Consider the following 22,281-nt stretch of genomic DNA (forward strand, 5'->3'; position numbering starts at 1 on the left):
ACGACTCCTGGAGCGAAATTCCTACCGAGCGGGGAGTGGAAACTGGAGCTTTAGAATTCGACCACTAGCTGATGACAGGTAGCACTGAGATGTCAATCAAACTCGTCTTCTAATAACAGAATCCAATGGGTGAAGTTTTATTCCAATGAGGATTGCAGGCTAATTATATATTAGAATGATAGCTGTCTTTCCAGCTTGAATGACACAGCCAATTTCGCATTAATTTGTGCAGAATTATGGTGTTATGTACGGCTACACACACACACACACACGCACACGCACGCACACGTGTCACGGGGATGGATGGTTGCTCTGTGATTGACTGGTGCAGTGGTGAGGGGACAGGTGTGGGGAATTCTGAGGTTGGAGCTAAAGTTGAGACACATTAAAAAGAGAAAAAAAGACCTTGCCGCATCTCTCAGAAAGGTCTCAAATGCAATGAATTCCTTTGAATTGTGGCTATTGTTTTTACGTAGGTGAAAGTAGCAGCTATTTTGAGCACAGCAAGCATCCACAAACAGTAACACAATGAATGGCTGGTTAACCTGTTTTTGGTGGTGCCAATTGAGGGAGGAAAGTAGGTCAGGACACTGGGGGAGGTCCCTGCTGTTGTTTGAGTAGTGCCATGGGATCTTTAACATCCACCTGAACCAATGGAAACAGGCAGACAGGGCCCTCAGTTTAAACATCTCATTTTTAGGCCTGTGCCTGTTCAGCACTCCCTCAGTCCTGCATTTAGTGTCAACTGTGGCTCAGAAGTAGCACTCTCACCTTTAAGTCAGAAGGACGTGGGTTCAAGTCCCACTCCACAGACTTGTGCACAAAGTCTAGGTTGACACTCCAGTGCAGTACCGAGGGAGTGTTGCACCGTCGGAGATGCCGTCTTTTGGATGAGACATTAAACCGAGGCCCCGTCTGCCCTCTCAAGTGGATGTAAAAGAACCCATGGCACTATTTCAAAGTAGAGCGGGGGAGGGGGGGTTCTCCCCTGTGTCCTGGCCAATATATATCCCTCAACGAACACCAAACATTGCTATTTGTGTGCATATTGGCTGCTGCATTTCCGACATTATAACAGCGACTGCACTTCAAAAAGTTGGCTGTAAAGCACTTTGGGGCGGCCTGAGGTTGTGAGAGGCATGAAATAAATGCAGGTCGTACTTTTTTCTTTGTTAAGTGTGAGTCTAGAGTCAAAGCCTAGATGGGAAAACAAGAATCCAATGAGGCTTTTGCTCCCCTTTCTCTCTCTCTCTCTCTCTCTCTCTCTCGACAGCCAGCACATGTTGTTTTGGTCAGCTGAGCTGCAGCTGACTGCGAGGCTGTAACCCCAGCTCTGTGGTTTCGCTTGCGGTGCGAGGGTTGGCTGCTTTTTTTTTTGCTTATGAGCTTAGGCTGGAAAGAGCAGCTTGCACGCAGGGTCTGGATCGCAGTGTTTAAGACAAGGCTGTCCACAACGTTTTTTCCATTACAGCACGAGTCTGCAGATAATTTCTTTCTCTCTTGTTTTTTTTCTCTCTCTTTTTCCATTGCTCGTCGCCAGATTGGCGGGGGTTGGGGTGGGGGGGGGCTCAACAGGTTTATTTTGTTATGTGTGCAGTTGTATTTGCATTGTGTGTCGGTATAGCATCTCCAGCAATAGGGAACGGCAGCTTGTGTCAAACCATTTAAACAAAATTTGTTCCAATGCTAGTCTACTTTTGTTCAATCTCCTGTAACATACTATTGCATAACGTAATTCGAAAATTATTTTTATACTTTTTCAGACCTTTAAAGAACCATTTCTCTTACTTCTAAATTTAATGTCTTTTTCCAGTGAATTAATTAAAAGTTTAAGTGACCCAACATCCACTGGGACCGACAGGGCAGGAGGCTCTGAGTGACAGGGCAAGCCCTGAGACTAACATAAGAACAAAAGAACATAAGAACATAAAAATAGGAGCAGGAGCAGGCCATACGGCCCCTCGAGCCAGTCCCGCCATTCAATAAGATCATGGCTGATCTTCGACCTCAACTCCACTTTCCCGCCCGATCCCCATATCCCTTGATTCCCTTAGAGTCCAAAAATCTATCTATCTCAGCCTTGAATATACTCAATGACTCAGCATCCACAGCCCTCTGAGGTAGAGAATTCCAAAGACTCACAGCCCTGAGTGAAGAAATTCCTCCTTATCTCAGCCCTAAATAGCTGACTCCTTATCCTGTGACTATGCCCCCTAGTTCTAGACTCTACAGCCAGGGGAAACATCCTTTTAGCATCTACGCTGTCAAGCCCTCTCAGAGTCTTATATGTTTCAATGGGATCACCTCTCATTCTTCTAAACTCTAGAGAGTATAGGCCCATTCTACTCAATCTCTCCTCACAGTACAACCCTCTCATCCCAGGAATCAATCTAGACTGACTGAGGGCAGGAGGCTCTGAGTAACAGGCCAATCCCTGGGACTGATTTCCTCAAGAAGTGACAAGTAACTGGACAACTCCCTGGGAGTGAGGGAGGCTGAAGGCTTTGAGTGAGAGGACAACTTCCTGGGACTGATTACCTCAAGAGGCTTTGTCATAAGACAACTCCCTAGGGCTGGGTGAGACAGGAGGCTTTGAGTGACAGAACAACTCCCTGGGACTGAATGAGGCAGTAAGATTTAAATGAAAGTCATTCTGGGATTATCTGTGGCTGGAGCATTCAAGTGACATAGATTAAACTCCATAATTTATTGCTATTTACAATGCAGAAGCAAAACAAAGTCTCCTTGAACATCCTTTAGTAAAATTAAAATTCAAATAAACAGCATTTCTCGGATTCTGTCTAACCCCCTTCCAAATTTCCCCTGCCCTATCCCAAACCACAATTATTTGGAAGTTTTCCAGCATTAGGGCTCATTTTTCTTTCTCTAGAGTGATATGTATTCTTGCTCTAGACCAGCAATCACTAATTATTAAGACTTATCAGCTATTCTGATTGATGTGATCAGTATAATCTCTAACCAGACTTGGCTCCATTACAAAGATCCCACAGCGGGACACTGGGCCTTCAAAGCATTTTAAACAACAAATCAGTTTGCAAATATTAGGCATTTAATACTCAACATGACTGCAATGTGTACAGATAATTCGACCAGGCAGCTAAAAAAGCTTTAATTCATGGGCTGTTAGAATGAGTACAATGTTACTAGAAGATTTGTTTGCAGCTCTTGAAAATAACTATCAAGAGGTAAAAATCAAGATTGTCAACCACAACAACCTGCATTTATATAGCGCCTTTAATGTAGAAAAACATCCCAAGGCGTTACAAGCGTAATGAGACAAAAAATGGAGCCAAAGAAGAAGATTTTAGGAGGGGCGACCAAAAGCTTGGTCAAACAGGGGGGTTTTAGAGGGTCTTAAAGGAGGGGCGGAGGGGTTTAGGGAGGGAATTCCAGAGTGTGGCGCCCACTAACTACGCGCCCGCCATAGGTGGGACGAAGGGAGGGGAATGCACAAGAGGCCAGGGTTAGAGGAATGGAGACTTATTCTGACTCCAGAAAGCAGGATAGAATATGCGCAGCAGAGTTTTGTTTGAAATAAAATCAGAAAATGCTGGAAACGCTCAGCAGGTCAGGCAGCATCCGTGGAGAGGGAAACAGAGTTAATGTTTCAGGTTGATGACTTTTGCCTTGCACCATCATCCTCTTGCTGTTTAATCACTCCTGCCCTCCGCCCTATCACAGAACCCTTTGTTCTTTCCTCCCCCACACCCCTTTTCCATGGTTCTGCATTTGCTTAAAAATTGTTAATCTCTTACTTCTTCCAGTTCTGACGAAAGGTCATCGACCTGAAACATTAACTCTGTTTCTCTCTCCACAGATGCTGCCTGACCTGCTGTGTGTTTCCAGCATTTTCTGTTTTTATTTTAGATTTCCAGCATCGGTAGTATTTTGCTTTTGGATTAGAGTTTTGTTTGAGTCGCAGCTTACGGAGGAGAGCGGATGATGGGAGGCCGGCCAGGAGAGCATTGCAATAGTCGGGTCTGCAGTCGACAAAGGGCGTGGATATCAAGACCATGAGAATCTTTACAAATCGTTACTGTTTATTTTTAAAAGTAAAATTACGTCCTTGGAAGTGTAGCTTCTGATCTTCCGACTGACACTGGGTTACAAAACTATGTTAAAGTCTGCAATTTTCATGGGAAGGAAAAAATACAGCATGCAAGCCATGATTAAGGCATCTAAAGTCTCAATTCTTTCTTTTGTGGGAAGGCAGAGGAGCAGAGACTATTCATCTGTGCCATCCTTGAACATGGCAGCTCTGAACTTCTGCCAGTTACTTAATTACTAGTCACTGCAAGAAGTCAAGACCAAGTGTGGTGTTCAGGTGAAGCTGGATTAGAGGGCAGGGGATAAGTGGACCAGCATAATTCAGTCTCCATTTTAAAGTCATACATTCTGTTCTTACTTTTATAAAATACTTTGATTTGGTATTATTATTTAGAATTAAATAGCAAAACTTACAGCAATTTGGGAAGCAGAAATGTAGAGTCGATTGTTATATCTTCACACACTTCTCTTGGAGACTAGCATGAAATTGTGGAAGGGTTCAGAGGCTGAGTAACAGTCTGACAGGCCGTGACGGAAACACTCCTTCCATGGCCATAATTATACCAGGCAATATGGTGGTTAGTCCTATACAACGGGAGAGTTTTATGGGTTCTCGCAACCCATTCAATGAGGTGGGGGTGGGAGGGTTGCCCACTCACACCCACCAGACAAAAGTATCCACACTGGATGTCAACCCAGCATTCAGATCCAGAGTCTCCACTCGCCGGGATTGTCTGGAGTGGGGTTTGAAACGCTGCACCTTATGACTCAGGGGGCAGGAATGCTACCACGAAACCAAAGGCTCTCGACCATAGAGTTGGTTGGAGTATCAGAGCTTCTCTGCAATACAGACCGAGGAGCTGTGAAATGCAAAACTGAGGCACAACAGCACCACCAATGGCTGGAGGGTCTAAGTACAGCCTGACGAATTTACTTCGGCAGTTTCCATTATAAACGTGGACACAGAACTTTTTACAATGGCAAAAAGTTGAAGGAAGTACCCTCAAACATAATATCTTTAATATATTAATGGATGTTGAGTTTGGAGGTTGGACCTACGCTGAAAATCTGACCTCTGACTGGCTGAAAACTTTCTCTAAAGGTGCCAAACGAAGGATGGGTCTCATCCACTATGCCCACAGTCCACAATCACACCCCAGCAAAATAACTTGTCTCTGGTGCTCTCTGGGTTAAAAAGAAACACAAGGATTGTTCTGACTGGTAGAAAAGCAAGGATTCCTGAGTCCCTTTATGAACTGGCCAGTGAGACAAAGTCCAGGTGTTCTGAGGGAGAGGGAAAGGGGGAGGGAGTGCTGAAGTGGCGTTATAACGGGAATCACCAGAGCTCATTACTGTGATTGATACCTCAGTTATACTGAGGCTACCATGCTGTAATCCCAGGCTCAGTGTATGGATTTACTGAGGATGGATTTGTGTTGACCCCCCCCTCCCCCCGCCCCCCCCGTTATAGTGGGTGTGCTCAACACACTTTGGGTCGGTGCCACAATTAAACCAACCTCTGAAGTGGGTCTGCTTTACACATAGTTTCCAGTCCTTGACCTTTCCAACTAAGTGATGGGCAGCCACACAACATCTCATGGCCCTCAGCTAGCCAACCTTACCGGCCAGACATTGAGCAACAATAACAGCTTGCGTTTATCGATCAAAAAAAAAACTCAGAGTGCTTTTCAATGTGAAGAGGTGGGCGGACACCGCACAAGGAAACATAAGCCTTTGGGGGCGGGATGAGACGACTAAAGGCACAGTCAAAAAATTCTTTCTTTTTTTAGGTGACTTTTGGAGGCAGAGAGGGAGATAGCGAGGTGGAAAGGTTTGGTGAGAGAATTCCAGATGGTGGCCTGAGCGGAAAGAACCGGGACCCACAGAACGGTATACCAGAAGTGGTTAACCCCTTCAGGAGAGGGGGAAAAGGAGGAACAAAAATGGTTCTACAAAAATGTTTAGCAACCTCAAAAAGATTGAATGAGACAGTCTGTAGGTATATCGAGCACAAACTGCATGGTTCCAATCAGGCAATACCTGTCCCTTTTCACAAATCTTGATCAGCCACCTTTTTTAAAAAAAATCTCTTCCAATTTTATCCACTCCTCTCCTAAAGGCGCTGTTTGTTTGTTGAATATGTTTCCACACACACCATCGCTCCTACACGATCACACACACTGCCTGAAAGGGTGGTGGAAGCAGATTCAATAGTGACTTTCAAAAGGCAATTGGATAAATACTTGAAAAGGAAAAATTTGCAGGGCTACGGGGAAAGAGCAGGGGGAGTGGGACTAATTGGATAGCTCTTTCAAAGAGCCGGCACAGGCATGATGGGCCGAATGGCCTCCTTCCGAGTTGTGTGATTCTATAAGTGGCCATCCTGGATGGGTGAGCCTAGGCCAGAATGTTGACTGTGGAGGGCATCGCATCTGTGGCCAGTTCTGCTCTCAGCTAATGTCCACACTCACGCATGCACATACATTCTAGCACAGGTGATTAGACTGGAATAAGGACAGAATCCCAGAATGCTGATTTTTCGCATCTCTAGCCACAGCACTGAGGTCAATCACAGGACCCGACAGCTGCTCTGGTTGAGCTCAGTTAACCAAGTAGAGACTGGGAATTGAATCCGGACCTTGGTCTGCTTGGCTTAATATTACCCATTAGAACCAGTTGTCTTTTTAACAAACATTCTCCCCTGAAGTAGAAAGGAGCAGACTCTGAGGGATACGGTGAGGTGGTAAGTTCTGCTTCATTTTATTTTTAACCTCCACAGGGAGTGACAGGCCCCATTGAGTTTTCGAGCTTTTGCTATGTCCCTCTGGCTACTCTCTCATCGGTATTTATTCAACACTCAAAATGTTCTCTGTCGCTTTATTTGGCAGAGTACTGCTAATGGCTGTAACTGCTTCTAAAGAAAACAATCATTACCCAGCACGCTGCAGTCTCTTGTTGGAGCACCGGCTATTGCAGGTTTATTTTTGTTACATCTAATGGGCGAGGAATTTGTAAAAATCACAAAATAAGAGCCTTCCAGCGTAATGCACAATCCTCACATTATTGTGAACATCCCTCGAGCTCTTACTGAGAAACCGAAACCGTTTTCACCCAATTTCTCAAGAGCAATGGCTTGAGGGAGTTGGGTGGCATTGGGGTTTGAACATGGTCCTTTCACTGTTTGGGACCGGTGGGGTGAAAGTCTCCTCTTTCTGCGGACTGCGAGTGACTTCTGGTGTCATAATCTGGTTCCCAGCGGGCGCAAGTCCCCAGCACAAAGTTACCAATCAGCGTGACTGGCGATCTCACTCAGCAAATATCATACACATCGCGGGTGCAGAAAATAGAATGGTTCACATCCAATTGTCCAGCCTTTGGTGGTCTGGTTGAAACCGAGGTTAGACCCCAACACTGTGGGGTAAATTTTGACTTTGTCTGATAGTGTAAAATGGGTGATAGCAAATCAGCGGCCTGTTTTATATCTCTCCCGATTTTTATTTCCGCTTGCTATCACTTGTTTCACACCAACACACAAAGTCAAAATCTACCCCTATATCCTGCTGAACAGCCAGTAGCAGGCTTGCATGCAGTGAGCTCCCAGTCTCAGCGCTGAGTGCTGTCCTTGGTGAGGCACTAACAAAGGCAAGACACCAGTCCTCCATCTCTCTCCCCACCTCCAAGAGGCTAGTTGCGGAACAATATTGATCCACAATACCAAAAAAAATCATTATCTAACAGTCGCACAAGATTTGACTCAAACAGATTAGGATCATAGCCAGTTTTCCCTTTATGATTCAGAGACCAATTACTTCCATTTCAAAATGCAGTTAAATGCAAGACGTTTAGACTTATTAATATGAAATGCTTCCAGACAAAGGTGTGAATTTTGCTTTGCCTACTGGATCTCAAGCTAAGGCAAAATAAATCCTAACAAACACAGAAACCGTGGCTTTCCTTTTGAACATTCCAGTCCCTAGGCCAAGCTATAAATTCATATAAAAAAGATAAAATATAGAATTTCCTATGAATTGAAACTGGACGGCTCCCAGGACCCATCACAACATGTATTAGCAAAGGCATACAAGTGCACATCAAAAGAACTTATATTGTTGCTACTGGCACTGAGCAGACCCCACTTGGAATATTGTACGCAATTTTGGCCACTTAATCATAGGAAGGATATTATTCCCCTTCAAAGAGTTCAGAGGCAAGCGCTGAAGATGATTCCAGCTGGAAAGATTTCCTCTGCGGGTTATGTGGAGTGAAATCATAAACATGCTCATAAAAAGCCCAGGTGAGCAAAGGGTAAACCAGAAGGCTGTGGCTGCTGGGTCAATGACACTTTCAAGATGGAGTCAACAGATTTTTATTAGTTAAGGGTATCAAGGGATTTGGATCAAAGGCGGGTAAATGGAGTTGAGCTACAGATCAGCTATGATCTAACTGGTGGAACAGGCTCGAGGGGCTGAATGGCCTACACCAGTTTCTACATTCCTAAAGCAGCTGGGCTTGTTTTCTTTTTGGGGGAAAAAAAAAGACTTTGCGGTGACCTAGCTGTAGTTTATCAAGATTTTGGAGAGGATTGAGGTCATGGCAAATAGTTCAAATATCAGGTTTCACAAATTAAAAAATAGGATGTTAGGAGCAAGAAAGTAAAGTTAAACAGGGCTTTTCACCAAAAGGGTAACAGAATTGTGGAAGAAGTTACCACAGGAAGGTCGCTGAAGCCCAGTATAAATGGGTTCAAGATGCAATTCTGCAGCAGTTACGTTGCAGATCATACAGGATCACACAATCATTAGACGAAAATACAAACGACAAAGGCTATTCTTAGCTCATCCATTCAGAAAGACCCTGCCATCGCTCCGTTACGACATATGTTTCTTAAATGGTTCCAGGGTTTTCACCTCCAATACCCTACCCACAAATCCTTTCCATGTGGTTATGTGTAGTTTCCCTTTGACCTCAATTTTGTTGGGATTGCTTTGTGCCATACTCGGGTGAATGCTGCCATGATGTCCCCATTGCCTTAAGTTTAAATAGTAGCCTTGCATAAAGAACATTGTCAATGCTTTTTGGAAGTCAAAGTACCTGAATCATAGGGCTTTCACAGTCCACTTGGATGTGACTTACTGAAAAAATTCAAGTAAGTTGGTTGGGCAAAATCTTCCCGTTCTGAATCCAGATTGGCTGCTGTTTACTATGTTATTATCATACAGATAATCTTCCAGTTTACTCTTGATAATCAAGTCCATTGTTTTATCCGGCATTGACATAAGACTAATGGGCTGTTAGTTGCCTATGTCTGCTTTATGTAGAATTACATAGAATTTACAGCACACAAACAGGCCATTCGGTCCAACTGGCCTATGCTCCATGCGAACCTCCTCCCACTCTACTTCATCTAACCCCATCAGCATACCCTTCTTTTCTTTTCTCCCTCATGTACTTATCTAGATTCCCCTTAAATGCTTTGTTTATACTATCGGTCCCAGACCAATATCTGTATAGTGCGTTGCTTAACTACAGACCCATGTAATACTGCCAATTGCACCTCACACAGAGCTCAGTGACACTGGAGTCCTGTGCATAATTCAACTTCCCAGATGTAACGTAGGGGAGAGCTGAAGAAAATCATCGGAATGCACTCATGGTTTGATTGGAAAATAACAAGAGGTTAAGAAAACAAACAAAATCCTGAGCCAGGTTACTGGAAGACAGAGTTTAAATGGAGGACAGCCAGTTCCACCGAAGTTCAGGGTCAAGGATCATTTATTTACCCACAGTGAAAGTGCAGTAAGTGAGAGATAAGAATGACCTGCCCCAGCCCTTGTCGCAGGATATCAGCAGTTCATTTTCTGCTAGCTTGGCTGTGTACAATGAATCTTTGGAGTCCCTGGCCTTTCCTGACACACTGCTCATGTTACTGCAGTTTGCCTGCAGATGTCTGTACAGTCCTACACACCCACACCAACTGGGCTAATGGCTAAACAATCAGTTGATTCCAAATATTAATGAACAGAAATTGAATAATTAATTCACTTTATTCAATCGCCACAAAAACTTGCATTTATAGAGCACCCTTAACATAATAAAACATCCCAAGGAGCTTCACAGGAGCACTATCAAACAAAATTTGACACCGAGCCACATAAGGAGGTACTAGGGTGGGTGACTAAAAGCTTGGTCAAAGAGGTAGGTTTTAAGGAGCATCTTAAAGGAGGAGAGAGAGGCGGAGAGGCTTAGGGAGGGAATTCCAGAGCTTAGGACCCTAGGCAGCTGATACACCACACCATAGATACACACACGTTCCACTTCATCTTACATCAGCAAGAAAGATGATGTGCAATTTTGACTATAAACAAGAGTCTTAATTGACGGCACCAATAGGAGAGCCACTGGCCACTAGACTCTCAATTCAGAAAGTTTTGAGCTTACCTCTTAACCCCCAAATGACATTTAAGCTCGCCTACCCCCATCCCACCACCAGGCAAGTTCAATCATTGGTCCAACTGCTAGAAACAGTGTGACTAAAATGGAATGTTGTCATTGGTCATAGTGGAGTGCCATCATTAGTAGGGAGCTGGACTGGGAAATCCATCAATCAAACCAGCTGACCTTGCTGGCTGCTGGACAAAGCACCTGGGGAGGCTGGAACTCAGACCATTCCACCCCCTCGACTGGAAGGTGAGCTGCGGTGGACAGCAGTATTCGATTGAACTAAAAAAGAGGAAGGGGATTGTTATGTCCTCTAATAAACATGTTTTTGCTCTCTAAGTGTAAAAGGCAAAGGAAGAAATGGTTCCCATTGGCCATTCAAAGTATATTACATGGTTTTAAACATGCTTTCTTCCTCCTTGATTTTGTATTTATTTATTTATTAATTTTTGTTAGCTGGTCACCCAACCAAACCAAGTATAAATAACCAATACAGTCCATTAATCTTTTCAGGAAGAAATGAAATCGGAAGGCACCAGGGAGGTTGCCATGGTTTCCTTTCCGCGCACATTTCACTTTAAGAGACATAATGGATTACACAGATGAATATCCCATCGCTCTTCGTTCCTCTTGGTATGTGTGGAAAGAGGAAGATGATTCAATTTCTTGATGTGAAACTTGGCGTAACCTACAGTTCCTTTCCATACATCACGCATTTTCCTAGGGTGATGTCAATCAATCTCCCGAAATACTCTGAAGAGTGTGGAGCGGGTAATGGGAACTGCCTGCAGGAATCTGTACATTGGCTGGGCAAACGAGAAAGAAATGTCTGTTGCCAATGAAACAAAACACTTAAGCTCCCCCAGTTGGGAAAGGTATTGAGTGTCTGAGCTATATGGGCCAGAAGGTCCCAGGTTTAATGCCTGATCTGAGCTGAGTTGGCTGAGATCTCTGTTAGGCTGGCAACAGAGGCACTGCAATTGGCTTCAACATCCATGGGCTTAGGCAGCGCGAAAATTAGCCAGGGTTCCCGTTCCTGATCACTGTCCAGAGGCTCTAGCTGGGAAATGTTGACGTCAGGTGAGGGCACAACCAGGCTCTGTTGTGATTCTCCGTCTGCCAGCACTAATTGTCCAGCCTGACATATGAAGGATGGACACTTAGGCAAAGTACTGGAAGGAGACTGCGGCTGTGGAACAGCATCCCAGCAAGAAGGGGAGGGGGGAACTGAGGAAAACAATTTTAAAATGAGAGAACTGTAGTAACATTTCAACGTTTAACAAGGCTGCAATATCTGATTGGGGGTGACTTCACCTATCCATGGGAAGCTTCATCTGTAGCAGTGCAGATTAGAAATCCAGGTGTGCACTGACCATGATTTTCCAATCATTAAAAAGAAAGACTTGCATTTATATTGCGCTTTTCACGACTTCAGGATGTCCCAAAGTGCTTTACAGCCAATGAAGTACTTTTTGAAGTGTAGTCACTGTTGTAATGAAGGACAGATAACTGCCAATTTGCACAAACAGCAATGTGATAATGACCAAGTAATCTGTTTTTAGATGTTGGTTGAGGGATATATATTGGCCAGGACACTGGGAAAAACACCCCTGCTCTTTGAAATATGGGATCTTTTACATCCAGCAGACGGCAGACGGAACCTCGATTCAATGTCTCATCGAAAAGACGGCACCTCTGACAGTGCAGCACTCCCTCAGTACTGCACTGGAGTGTCAGTCTAGGTTTTGTGCTCAGTCCTTGGAATGGGGCCGGAACCCACAACCGTTTAATTCAGAGGCGATAGTGCTACCACTGAGCTACAGTGACAGCACAAAATTAATTTATCATTTCTCAAATTCTAATGAGACAGAAATGAAAATTTTAAAAAAAGCAACGTCCCTCATTAATGCTGCAAGAAAGAAACGAGATGTGGGTTCGGAAAGTTGACAGGACCATTCAAGGGGTTTAAATGTGACTCACCGAGCACATGGTGGTTTGCTATTTGTAGTGAAATCATGAACCCATATAGAAAGGACATAGCTGGGAATTTCCTCAGAGCTGCTCCCGCATCATCACAGTGAATTCGCCGGAAGCCCTGCTTATGTGTAGAAGGACACTGGGAGAACACCTTGCTCCTTCTTTGAATACTGCCATTCCTCTGTACAATATCCCTTTAATCTCAAGTTTAAGGGATTGGTCTCAACAACAGAATTAAAAGGCATCGTGTTGGAATTTTAATATATCTTCAATAAAATAATAAACAATGGGAACCCCAAAAGATTGGACTGAATCTTCGTCAAAGTCAAATTTCATTTCATTCAACTGTAAACAATATCAGCCAAACCAAAATTAGTCAAGTGTCAGTCATTACCATCGATTCACAATATTGGTTAATTTTTACCATGTTGAGTCATTACAGTCTAAAGGGCACGCAATGAAAAATAAACACACCACCACCTACTTGTAACACAGGCATGGTCTAATGCATGCATCTGACATCAGGAAGTCAAGCAGCAATTTCCAAGCTGTGGAATGCAAAATGTCACCATTTTTCCCACCAAATGTGAGCATCAAACATTCTCAGGGCTGGTATGACGTGGATTAGAAACAGAACAATGCCCCCTCTAATCATTCCCAGAGACCCCCACACCCCCCACAAGCACGACCCCTACTATAAGAACATGACAGTTCCAGTCATGTCGCTGTGGCCTGTTTGAGTAATGCCATAAATTGGGTTGAAGCTGCCCAGACAGACTCATCTCATTGCAGACCCTAGCAGAGCAAGGAAACTTTCAAATCAGCTGTTAGAGCTGAATTTGAACCCAAGGCCCAGCAGAGAAAGCTGGCCCATTGGGGTGGATTTTCAACTTGCCACCCAGGTGCAAGATTGGCATTGGGGTTCAGCTGCCATTGTAGAAACCGATTTTAATTTTCATGGAATTGAAATTTGGGCGGTTCCTATAGCAGGCAACCGAGGCACAACCCCAGCTTCACGCCCAGGGGACTAGTTGAAAATTTACCTCACAATGTCACCCAGCTTTGTACTAATTGGCCAGGAAACTCCTTGGAGCTGCTCCTGGTCTGCCAGCATTACTTTGCTGGAAGTGTGGTGGAAATCCCATTTATGTGCATAAACGGGGTTTCCTTCCGTATTTCTGGGGAAGTAATGCTAGGACACTGGGAGCAGCTCCGAGGACCTTTCCAGCCATTGATTCCTTACCAAGTCTGGTTACAATCATGTGTCCCGACTTACTGTACAGAACTGTACCTACACCAGATAGGCCATAAACTGCTGTTGCTACACTTGCATAGCAACTATAAGGCAGTAATCTCAGTGAGGGCCGTGGTTAGTATAAGAGTAAAATAGTTTATAACTGCCATTGAAGCCTGAGATGACACAACAAACTTGAAATCGCTCCAGGGGATCTAATGTTGCTGACAGATGCTGTGTGTGAAGTTTATGAGGTCGATTCGGTTCCATTTTCGAGCGTCATATGGTGTTTGATGACGTCAGTGCCAAAACATTACATTAACAACTGTGACACAATTCCACCAGGAAGCCACACACCCACCCATTTTGATGCTTCTCCCATTTCCCGCCAGCAGAGATGGATGACGTACAATGAACGTGCCCAAATATGGGTGACTGCATTGCCATAATATTCAAATGATGGAAATGCACCACCAGACATCTTTTCTCTCATTTGACCCATAGCAACTCTGTTTGTCCCTGGCAACCAGCATTGCTATGGTAGAAAAGGAGGGGTGGGGGGGGGGAGGGGTTGGATTTAGCTTTTTAAAAATCCTCCAAGCCTGTGCAACCGATTGTAGAGGGATTGATTGCACAGGACATGCTGTCAAATAGAAACGTTTTGATTTATTTTCTAAAAACAGTATCAATGGAAGTTTGGTGACGGCCGTCTACACTACACTGCAGCAGGCCTCCAAAGCCTGCCACAGCTAATCTCAGCTCCCCCCTCCCCCCACTATGATCAGCCAGGGTCAGCGGTGCACCTTAGCGGCATGCGGAAGTTCCGCTGCAACGATGCTGTTCCCCAATTGCCTGGGCTCAGTGGTTTCACTCTTGTCAGAGCCAGAAGGCCATGGGTTCAAGTCTCACTCCAAAGACTTGAGCACTTAATCAAGGTCGACACTTCAGTGCAGTGCTGAGGGAGTGCTGCATTGTCGGCGGTGTCGTCTTTCGGATGAGACGTTAAACTGAGGCCCTCTTAGGTGGACGTAAAAGATCCCACAGCACTATTCAAAGAAGAGCAGGGGAGTTCTCTCCGGTATCCTGGGCCAATATCTGTTCCTCAACCAACATCATTAAAACAGATTATCTGGTCACTATCTCATTGCTGTTTGTGGGAGCTTGCTGTGCTCAAATTCACTGCTGTTGTCTCTGTGTACTGCTCATACAGCATTGACTACACTTCAAAAGCACTTCATTGGCCGTAAAGCGCTTTTGGGACCCCCCGGGGGTCGAGAAAGGCTCTATATAAATGTCTTTTTTTTTCAATTCTGCAACAGCAAAATATCTGGGTCTATGTTGCTATGTGAGGAAGGAACATGAGAAGTGGATGTTGTTTTTGGTCTGTCGATCTTGAGTAGTTTATATATCCAGTATTTATAGATTTTATATTATAATACATAGGCCATAACATCACATTCAACTGTTATAAGCTAGATATATGTATTTATGACCAGTGGAACACGGAGGCAGAATTAATATGCAATCGTTTTCTCGAATTCAATCTACATGAATGAACTTGCTTTTATTCAATCCATTCTTTATAACAAATCAGGCCTTGTCTGAAACTTACTTAAATCCAGAGTTTTTTTTCCTCCTCCCCCTGGACTGTATGAGCAGTACACAGAAACAACTGCAGAAATTACAGGTCTAATGAGTGAGGCACACATCACACCAGGGCAAGCCCGGGCTCATCCGCTGATGCCTCGGAGCTTGGTTTTCTGACCACGTTCCGGCACGTTCTGTGAAACTAATTTACTGGAACTTCTGAAGAGACGTTTGGCATATATTTTTTTAAAGGGGTGTTGCCAACCCTTTCTAGGGAACAGTCTCAGCTCCCAGAAACAGCCCATAACAAATTACTTTGAAAAATTCTTTGGTTCACAACTCACTGTATTGGGCACCAGGGAAGGTTACATTGAAGCAGATGTGATATTTAATGCATCACAAATGATTGTAACTTGTTTTTTTTTGCATGAATCATTTGATAAGCTAATATGTTTTACTGCAAGCAGGTTGCGCCATTGTGGTGACAGTCAGGTGTGTGTACACTTCTGAATGACGTTGCTTCTTTAAATATAGGCTTTACTGGAAGGGATATTTCACTGTTTACTCTACTCTGCCCACAATGTCTGTACCTTTATTTCTCACACGAGTTCCTCTCTCAATGTCATGTTGAGCTATCTGTCAAGGCACAGAGAGTGAGGTTGATGTACACAGCATCATCTGAATCATTAGTAGTTCAGTATTGACTACATAAACAACAGAAACCTCTCCTTATACACAGAGGGGTGCATAATGATGCAACTGGTGACACAATCGCTAAAGGCCAGTCTAATAGAGTTCATCCCTTCGAGATCAGTGCTGCTACAGCCAGTCCCTCTCAGGGTCAGTCTGTTGCAGTCAGTGCATCCAGGGGTCAGTCTGATACACAGTCCCTTCTGGGGTCAATCTCATACAGTCTGTCCCTCCTGGGATCAATCTTATACAGTCAGTCCTTTCTGAGATCAATCTTATACAGTCAGTCCCTCCTGGGATCAATCTCATACAGTCAGTCCCTTCTGAGATCAATCTCATACAGTCTGTCCCTCCTGGGATCAATCTTATTCAGTCAGTCCCTCCTGGGATTGATCTTATTCAGTCAGTCACTCCTGGGGTCGGTTTGATACAGTCAGCCCCTCCTGGGATCAGTCTTATACAGTCAGTCACTCCTGGGTTCAGTCTGATACAGTCAGCCCCTCCTGGGATCAGTCTTATACAGTCAGTCACTCTTGGGGTCAGTCTCATACAGTCAGTCACCCCTGGGGTCAGTCTGATACAGTCAGTCACTCTTGGGGTCAGTCTGATACAGTCAGTCACCCCTGGGGTCGGTCTGATACAGTCAGTCACTCTTGGGGTCAGTCTGATACAGCAGTCACCCCTGGGGTCAGTCTGATACAGTCAGTCACTCCTGGGGTCAGTCTGATACAGTCAGTCCCTCCTGGGGTCAGTCTGATACAGTCAGTCACCCCTGGGGTCGGTCTGATACAGTCAGTCACTCTTGGGGTCAGTCTGATACAGTCAGTCACCCCTGGGGTCGGTCTGATACAGTCAGTCACTCTTGGGGTCAGTCTGATACAGTCAGTCACCCCTGGGGTCAGTCTGATACAGTCAGTCACTCCTGGGTTCAGTCTGATACAGTCAGCCCCTCCTGGGATCAGTCTGATACAGTCAGTCACTCTTGGGGTCAGTCTGATACAGTCAGTCACCCCTGGGGTCAGTCTGATACAGTCAGTCACTCCTGGGGTCAGTCTGATACAGTCAGTCACTCCTGGGGTCAGTCTGATACAGCAGTCCGTCTGGGATCACATTGATACGGCCAGTCCATCAAGGATCAGTTTGAAACAGTAAGTCCCTGTGGAATCAGTCTGATACATTCAGTCCCTTCGGGATCTGGTATAATTTCTTGGGGTCACTCTTGATACAGTGCTGTTGCTACAGCCAGTCTCTCCCAGGGTTAAAGCAAATCCGAAATCAACTTATGAAATTGAAGCTGGAAGATATACTACATGACTGCTGAAGAAAGAGATGAAGAACTCAATGGGTTAATGCACTGATGTTGTGCTGCATTAATGTGGTAACACTGGTCTTGTCAAACTGAGATTAATGGTAATCTCTAGCAGCTCATGTTCACCAAACCAGGGAGGACGACTGCTCTTTGAATAGACATTTTGAGCAGAGACGCAGACTTGTGGGTTCACTACAAGGTCTTCGTCTCCAGTAAGGTTACACTTCCTGAAACACTGAGACCTATTCTTGGTCCGACACCCTGAGCGCAAGTAACTCCGCAAAAAAAACGTTCCTTCCAGCAGTACAGGCACGTTTCTAGATTCCTCTTATCCCTTCGCACTGTTTCACAAGGGGCTGGAGTTTAGCTGAGTTTAATAATTCACATGCCGTGCTATAACAGCACCTGGACACTTTGCACCATTATGAGGGTGGAAAAACCTGAACTGCATCAATAAATGTTGACCCCAGGTTCAGAATTTCACTTTTCCTTATTTTAATTAGAGCGTCATTGATGTGTTTCATTATTTTATGGTGTTCCGCAGATTTTATTTAAATGCTGTAACATAATCTTTTTATTTGAGTGGAATGAAAAGAAACTACTGACATAGACTGAAAATGGTATTGTACCGTATCATTTATATATCCTGACCATTATTCAATACATAACTCAGGTACAATGCAGACAGAAACAAACTTAAGCCAGGTACCCCCCCAACAATTCAGTTGGGAAATACACTGCCAAATGTGGCATTGAGCCACACAGACTAGAGAGGGCCCAGAGTCAGTACCCCGGCTTGAGCTGATCTAGCGGATCTCAGACAGAGTAGTAGCGGAGGTTTAACAGTTAAGTTTGGTGCCCATGGGCTAGTGAGGTAAGATACTAGCCCTAGTTCTCACTCCCAATCGTTGTCCAGTAATTCCTGCTGAAAAATGCACGGAAAGCAAAGAGACAAAAGCGTGTCCTGACTTATCTTTGGCAGTGCTTTATAAAAGGGGTTTTCCTAGCCTAACCGTGCCTGTTCTGATGGAGAGCCGTGCAAAAAAGCATTAACTACCTTTCTCTTTCGGAGAGACAGACCTTGTATGGATTTCCCAAACATTCTGGTTTTGAGTGTTACAGATGTAAGGATATTTGGCTTAACTTTTGGGCGTCTGGAAGAAATTCTGCAGAACTTCCCCTCTGGATGTTATGGGGACTCAGAGGTGGCGCCAAAGCATTTCCCCCCGTGCTTTTTGCCCGTGCAGCGCCCAGGCGGGACCTCTATGGGGTTTCTGAGGCTTCTCATTTACGCATTGCTGAGAGCTCCCAGCACAATCACCGTCACATGATGGGACAGTGGAAGCCAGGGCGTGGTGGGATTTCCTGGGCAGGAGCATAAATGCCCTGATGCGATACCTTCAAGCTGCTCCTCGCACTTCCTGTTACCTGAAATTTGTTTAGTTCTGCTTCTTTTGGCATGTGATGGCTGAGGAGAACTGACCTCCCATCTTCCACCCTCCATAAACTTGAACTCATCCAAAACTCCGCTGCCCGTATCCTAACTCGCACCAAGTCTTGTTCACCCAATCACCCCTGTGCTCGCTGACCTACATTGGCTCCCGGTCCGGGAATGCCTCGATTTAAAATTCTCATCCTCGTTTTCAAATCCCTCCATGGACTCACCCCTCCCTATCTCTGTAACCTCCTCCAGCCCTTCAAAGCTTCAAGATCTCTGCACTCCTCCAATTCTTGCCTCTTGCATAGCCCCGATTTTCATCGCTCCATCATTAGCAGCTGTGCCTTCAGCTGCCTAGGCCCTAAGCTCTGGAGTTCCCTCCCTAAACCTCTTCGCAGCGTTAACGCTCTCTCCGCCTTTAAGATGCTCTTTAAAACCTCCCTCTTTGACCAAGCTTTTGGTCGCCTGTCCTAATATCTCCTTCGGTGGTTCAGTGTTAAATTTTGTTTGATAATCTCTCCTGTGAAGTGCCTTGGGACATTTTATTACATTAACGGCGCTATATAAATGCAAGTTGTTGTTGAGTCTAATTCCCGAAGAGCTGGGGTAGGGAGGAAGGCTGCTCCCTTTAATGAGAGAGCCCTGGAGGCACTCCCTCAGTACTGCACTGAATTGTTAGCCTAGATTATGTGATTAAGTCCTGTAGTAGGGCTTGAACCCACGACCTTCTGACTCAGGAGCAAGAGTGCGACCAGCTTTCTTAGTACATCTTGAGCACAAAAATTAAACATCTCAGTTAGTGCAGTATAAAGTCTACAGTGCTAAGTGTAGTGTGGCAGACTAGGGAGAGGGAACAATAGGATAAAGTTTCTCTTAATCCTTACACCCCATTCCCTTTGCTGTCCTCCTGCTGATAGCACCCCCAACTTCAGTGGAAACACAATAAAGTAAAGCACCTCTGCCCCCAATACCAATAAACCATCACTGCCGGAAGTAGAGGCAGCCTTGTTGTCCAGCCACTGGTGGACTGAACCAGTGAAACGGTTTTGAGCTCCCTGGCCTGTATGGACCTTCCCCAACCACTCTAGAAGGTACAGGGGCCAGAAATAACTTTGCAAGTAACGACTGTGTGATTTTTAGGTTGTTCCAGTTGGCATGGAATCTGATCTGCTAATAAAGGGGCTGTTTCCACAGCAACAGGACCCAAGGTGATATTGGGGAAACTGCTTCTTGAAGCAGTTCGACAATCTAATATGACCATGAGTTGAACCTCTGTAACCCAAAAGGTCCACACAGAATACAATTCTGCATCCCGCTGTTCCTCATTATCAGTTTCACATGGGGGATGCACACAGAAATAAAGAACTTGCATTTATGTCGTGCTTTTCATGACCTCAGGATGTCCAAAAGTGCTTTACGGCCAATTAAGTACTTTTGAAGTGTAGTCACTGTTGTGATGTAGGAAACGCAGCAGCCAATTTGTGCACAGCAAGATCCCACAATCAGCAATGTGATAGTGACCAGATCATTTGTTTTTAGTGATGTTGGTTGAGGGATAAATATTGGCCAGGACATCGAGGATAACTCCACTGCCCTTCTTCAAATCGTGCCATGGAATCTTTTACACCCACCTGAGAAGGCAGATGGGGCCTTGGTTTAAAGTCTCATCCAGAAGACGGCACCTCTGACAGTGCAGGACTCCCTCAGCACTGCACCGAAGTATCGGTTTAGATTTTGTACTCAAGTCTCCAGAGTGGGGCTTGAACCCACAACCTTCTGACTCAGAGCTGAGAGTGCTACCACTGAGCCAAGGCTAACACACAATTGGTTTGGCTGCTTGTCAGAGAGTGAAACACTAGTTTGTTACATATACAGTAGTAGCCTTTTCAAACCAAATCATTCATTTCTGAGGCATAATCAGTTAGTGCAGCCTTGTCAGCAATTCTGGATATTTTTGAAACAAACTGAGCCGCTCAATGTGAAAAATAATATCAACTATGTTCAAAGAGTCATAGCGCTCTTAACTCTGACGACAGTGGATCGGAATGCCTTGTTCAGTGACCAAGGGTGGATAGCAGAAGGTCACATCATAGATTCATGCAAGGCACCAGAAACAGCACGCAAGGCAAAATAAATATCTAGAAGCTTTTTGTATCGCACCCAGTTAAACAAAAAAAAACAAAATGTGACTGTAACATGACCAACTCTCGTTAAAAATAGATTTATGGATTGGATTATATTGATCATTGAGTTAAAGGTTTTGCGTGAGGGACGGTTTATGTTGAGTATTACTAAGCCTGCTTCTCGCCCCATCTTTTCAGAAAGGTTTTTGGAAAGCGAGCAAATAAAAAGGGCCAAAAAAGAATTCCTGCACATCAAAAGAAAAAGATTCAACGAGGGAAAAAGGATGGAATATTTGAGGAGCAAATGAGCTTTGCGAAAAAGTACACCTGTTTCAAAATGATTGTAATATTTCACTAATTGTTATACAAATAAAAATATTTTCTTTGATTCAAAGCAAATATATTCAATGTTGTAAATAACAGCTGTGGAAAGAAATCATTCAGTCCATAAGTTTGCATCAGAACAAATTTATCAGCCATTGTATTACCCAGTGTCCTAGAGATGAAAGGACAGTCTCCTTCCCTCTGTGTCACCCTGTGTCCTCGAGATGAAGGGACAGTCTCCTTCCCTCTGTGTCACCCAGTGTCCCAGAGATGAAAGGACAGTCTCCTTCCCTCTGTGTCACCCAGTGTCCTAGAGATGAAAGGAAAGTCTCCTTCCCTCTGTGTCACCCAGTGTCCTAGAGATGAAAGGACAGTCTCCTTCCCTCTGTGTCGCCCTGTGTCCCAGAGATGAAAGGACAGTCTCCTTCCCTCTGTGTCGCCCAGTGTCCTAGAGATGAAAGGACAGTCTCCTTCCCTCTGTGTCGCCCAGTGTCCTAGAGATGAAGGGACAGTCTCCTTCCCTCTGTGTCGCCCTGTGTCCCAGAGATGAAGGGACAGTCTCCTTCCCTCTGTGTCACCCAGCTTTTTATCACAGAGAAGACTTTCACCTTTTTTGGGGGTACATTTGAATCCCAATTCCAGAGGGATGAGGTTGTTAGGTGCTTCACACGGAAAAACAATCAGCTTTTGTTGCTCATTTGCAGTGTGAGTACGATCGCCATGAAGATTAATTACTCAGTTAAGATACTTTGGTGCTTTGAACATAGCAGAATGTCCCAACTCCCTTCACTTTAGGAAAGGACATTTGTTTTGCAGTGGGTTTTCCTGACAGCCACTAATCTCCCATGGTCAGTAAATGTGGTGGCAGCAGTGCACATTGATAGTAAGGTGATGATGCAATGTCTGACATCATCACACATGGGCTCAGCCGTTCTCTTTGTAGTGACATCACTACCACATGAGTGTGCAGTGACCAAAACGTCACACATGTGCGCACAGTGCATTCATTTTATAGGAAGACCGCTGCAAATCAGGAAGATAAATCTGAGAGAGTAGCACAGTTGGGTCCCTCTGCCAAGAATCAGGCAGCAAT

The 22,281-nt window shown here is 44.7% G+C and overlaps 1 protein-coding gene and 1 long non-coding RNA gene across 6 annotated transcripts in view; one reads left to right on the forward strand and one right to left on the reverse strand.

The window, feature by feature from the left end:
• Positions 1 to 22,281, reverse strand: part of LOC137327844 (potassium voltage-gated channel subfamily KQT member 1) — a 699,654-nt gene that overhangs the window by 99,585 nt on the left and 577,788 nt on the right. The window lies entirely within an intron of this gene.
• LOC137327843 (uncharacterized) lies at positions 6,679 to 21,225 on the forward strand. The gene is made up of 3 exons (XR_010964558.1): positions 6,679 to 6,811; positions 11,020 to 11,139; positions 21,063 to 21,225. It is a non-coding gene; the product is annotated as an uncharacterized lncRNA (long non-coding RNA).

This window comes from Heptranchias perlo, chromosome 12, assembly GCF_035084215.1.
Source record: "Heptranchias perlo isolate sHepPer1 chromosome 12, sHepPer1.hap1, whole genome shotgun sequence".
NCBI lineage: Eukaryota > Metazoa > Chordata > Chondrichthyes > Hexanchiformes > Hexanchidae > Heptranchias > Heptranchias perlo.